Source organism: Arvicanthis niloticus, chromosome 21 (genome assembly GCF_011762505.2).
Source record: "Arvicanthis niloticus isolate mArvNil1 chromosome 21, mArvNil1.pat.X, whole genome shotgun sequence".
NCBI lineage: Eukaryota > Metazoa > Chordata > Mammalia > Rodentia > Muridae > Arvicanthis > Arvicanthis niloticus.
The window spans coordinates 4433983-4438486 of record NC_047678.1 but is presented as its reverse complement, the minus strand read 5'-3'; positions in this window follow the sequence as shown (position 1 = coordinate 4438486).

The window sequence follows — 4504 nt, the reverse complement described above, 5'->3', positions numbered from 1 at the left end:
AAATTTCAGAATGTAGTTAGGAATTGTGCTGGTTTAATAAAAGTGGTGGTAATGGATTTCTACTATCAGGCATGATTTCACTCCTGTTGAATGGCCTTAAGTCCAATTAGACAGCTGCTGTTGTAATAAAACACTAACCAAAATCAACTTGGAGGAGGAAAGGATTTATTTGGCTTATAGGTTAGAGTCCATCATTGAGAAAAGCCAAGGCAGGAGACTGAAGGCAGGAAATGAATGAGACCGTGGAGAATCCTGCTGAGTAGTGTGCTTGCCATAACTAGCTCAGGCTGCCCTCTTACACAACCCAGACTACCAGACTAGGATAGCAGTACCCACAATGGGCTTGGCTGGACCCTTCCATATCAATCCTCAAACAAGAAAATGCATCTCCCCAAACAATGCCCTCTGATCAATTTGATGGAAGGAATCTCTCAATTGAAGTTTTATCTTCCCAGGTGACTTTACTTTGTCAAGTTGATAAAAACCAGTCAGTGCACTCTCCTTAAGGAAAAAGTTTTAGTAAGATGCATTCTTTCTAGAATACTTTTAATGTCAAATTGGCCTTCTAATTACCTCGAAAGACAAATACCAGAAAGCTTTCATGTTTTCTCAAGAGTCTAATTTTCAGATGTTTGATCATCTCAGGTTTTTCCTCTCCTCTAAACAAATAACTCAGCTGGTTGTTCACTTGCTTCTTCTAGAGCAGTGGTTCTCAATCTTCCTAATGCTGCAACTCTTTAATACACTTCCCTATGTTGTGACCCCGGCCAACCACGAAATTGTTTCTGTTGTTACTTCAAAATGTAATTTTACTACTGTTATGAATCATAGTGTATGTATTTTTGGAGATAGTTTTTCTACTATTCTTTTACGTACTCATCATGGCCATAGCTCTTCCTCCTGCAGTCCCCTGGCATGGCCCTGGTACATACAGCACATGAGAGAAGTTGAGTTGCATCCAGTGTCATGGTCTCCTGTGTTCACTGTCACTTCCATCCTTGATTTGATTACCATATTAATGGCCCTGCTGCTATCATTTCATAAGAAAATATGCATATGTGAGAATTATTAGGTATTCTAAACACACTCACTTGGTGATTTAAGACAAAGTCCTAATGAAAAAATGCCAGAAAAGTGTTATGTAAACAGGCTGAATAAATTCATTCTTGGCATGAAATGTTCTCCACTCCCCCCCTTTCCTTCTCCCTCTTGCTCCAGCCCTGCTTGCTCCTGCCAGCTTGTAAATACACAGTAGCTGTCTTCAGACACCCAAATGAGGGCATCAGATCTCATTATGGATTGTTTTGAGCCACCATGTGGTTGCTGGGATTTGAACTCATGACCTCCGGAAGTGCAGTCAGTGCTCTTAACCACTCAGCCATCTCACCAGCCTGACACGGAATATTCTTAAACTGGAATGTCTTATCCTAAGAACAACTGCAAATTTCATGGGCATGATACCATGTCTGCTTACGTATTTTAATGTTCTTGTTTCACAAGAAGGCTGTTTCCTTAGTCTTGAAGGAACTACATATGACTGTATAAACTACATGACTTTCTTAGAAATGACAGCTCTAACCTTTGCCATATTAACATAGATAATTATTTTTTAAAGTTTTTATTATGTCTTAGTTCTGACTGTTTTAGGTGGAGGATGCTGGCAACTGATCCCAGAACCTCAAGCTGGCTAGCCTCAACCAAGCCACACACCCCTGACTATTGGCAAAGCTTTGGTGAATGTAGGTATGGACGAGTCATAGCATTCACTATTGCACACAGGAAGGACAAGGCTGCAGCATATTTTGCCTTTGGATTCTTATCCAGTGTGCATGTACCCTTTTAAAAATGTATTTTGAGTTAACTTATAAAATGTATCTTACTTGTATATATTGGGTGTAAAATAAAAATTAGGAAAGCTAGAATTTTTGGTTATTTGTAAGGATTAACAGGCTTCTTGGAGCTAAAAAGATAGCTCAATTGTTAAAAGTAGGCACTGCTCTTGCAGAGGACCAGAGTTGGGTTCTCAGCATTCTCATCAGATGGCTCAAAACCACCTGTAGCTCTGGTTCTGGAATGACCAGTCTCACCGTTCTCTTGAGAGCAGCTGCATACCTGTGCACATATTCACATAGAGACATATGCATATAATTTAAAAACAATGAAAACAAACCTTTTAAAAGGATCACTAGCCTATCCTGTCATTAGGACATATATGCTATTTCTACATAATCGCTCTAGGCTGGTTAATGAAAAGTACAGGCAGGTTTTTATTTTAAAAGGGGATAGTCATTGTTGGTGCTACTTAGGAGCCTGAGGAGTGAGGGTGGCTTGAACCCAGGTGTTCTAGGTCAGCTTGGGCAACAGTGAGAAGTTTCCTTAAATCCTCAGTGTCTGTAGTAATGACATCTGTCAGGAAAGTAAACCCTTTCTTTGCTTTGTTAGCTTTATATATCTGGGTATTTAGATTCCTCATTTATGATCCTAATGTAACTTTTCATGTAATAGTGCAGTCAGTGGATTTACACTCATCAGTATCTCTTGAGAATGAAAGCAGTCTAAGTAATTTTGGTATAAGGAAGCTATTGACCACAGGCAAGATAGCCTCATAGTATGTAAAATGTCTATGCAAATCTCTTTAAAGTTTTGAGAAAAAAAAAGAATTCACCTTTGACAATTTAATTATGGCATTTGTTTGCTTATTTGATTTTTGTTATTCTATGAGAAAACTGCAAGAAACAATTAGGTAACAACATCCATTCTAAATATTTGCTCTGGGCTTGGCAGAAAAAGAGGATCTATTTGTTGAAGAGTATAGAAATGGAACTGCACAGTATTAATAAATGCTTTACTTTCTATTCTTTAGGAAGTACCATTGTAAGGTTTTACAATTACAATATCTATTTCCCCAAATCAATCATGAAAACCCTCTGTTACAAAAATTTAACTCTCATTGTCAAAAATAACAGCCTTGGCTATGGTATAGTAGACTCGGTTACGTCTTGTACCATGTGCAAACTTTGGCGCTGTTCACCCTAACCCCAAGTGACTCCAAAAAGAGCATCCATGCAAACAGCAACTATGGACTGATCATGAAGCAGGGTAGTGGAAGGGGAAAGGAACTCAGAATTTCACTTTTATTTTACTAAAGAAAAAAGTTTTGCTAATGTATCATGTTTTATTAATTCATTTCAAAGCAGTTTAGCATCTGTCATTTCCAAATACGTGATACTGCTTTCAAGTATAATTTAACAAGAATATTAAGCCCCATATTTCTGGTGATTTTATGCTTGTATGTGGTTCCTAGTCTTAACATCCATTTGTCTATGAGTGTTTAAAAACAAAAACCAATAGTCTTTTAAGCAGGAAACCAAAACCTTAGCATTGAAAATATTGCCTGACTTCCATCCAGATTTCTTAAAGTGGTAAGTCCTATAACAGTAACTGGTGTCTTTCAAGAAGTTTATTATTCCCAACTGATACTATTTCTGTTCTTTCCAGAGTGAGAAGTGACTCTGGGCCCTGTGGATGCTGCTGACATTTAGCTTCCTTTGGCAGGGATGCTGTGGTTGTTTGAAGCTCTGAGAGCTAGTGGTGGGCGCTCTCATCACCAAACAGAATGCGAATTTTCTGCTAAGAGTCAAGTGAAGTACCTAATCATGTAGATAAAACACTGGGGTGTAGACTCAGTTATTATTTCTTAAATGTTAAAGGAGCATTTAAATGACTGCATTGTTTAATAAGAGGAATAACACTTTGGAATTTTGTGACTTCTTAAATTTATCCAAACTGAAACAAATACAGTCATCCTTCAAGTATATGCTGACTTTGTGGTTTACACAAAAATTCTTGTTAAAAATTTCAGCTGCATTGGGGGCTGGAGAGATGGCTCAGTGGCACCAACTGCTCTTCCATGGGTCCTTGTTGTGGATTGCTGTCTGTTCTTTCTGTCCTGTACCCTGTGACTGTACTCAGGTGAGGTCAGGTAAATTTTGGTTAGTCAGATAAGGCTAGAGCCTGTGATTAAACAGTTGAAAAGAAGGCAGAGCTGAAAGTTTTAGAGAGGAAGAGGAGTGGAGAGGAGAGAAAGGGAGGGGGAGGGGAGAAGAAGGAGAGGGAGGGGGAGGGGGAGGGGGAGGGAGTGGGAGAGGGAGAGAGGGGAGGGAGGAGGGGAGGGAGGCGGGGAGGGAGGAGGAGGGGAGGAGAAGGGGGAGGAGGAGGGGGAGGAGCAGAGGGAGGAGAGGGAGGAGAGGAGAGGGAGGAGAGGGAGAGGGAGAGGTCCCCACTAAGTAAGTGGGGATTTCATAGATAGACAATTGAATAATGTAGGGTACATTGTCCAGTCTAGGTGTGCAGCTCGTATCTATATCAATTGAGCTTGAGTTCTTGTGTGACATTTTGGGCCTTAAAGATTACTGTTATAAAATCTGGGCTGGTAAATTAGAAGCCTCTGGAGTTTTCCTTTTACAAGGTTATGGGGATTGTGCCAGTGGCAGCCGACTTTCTG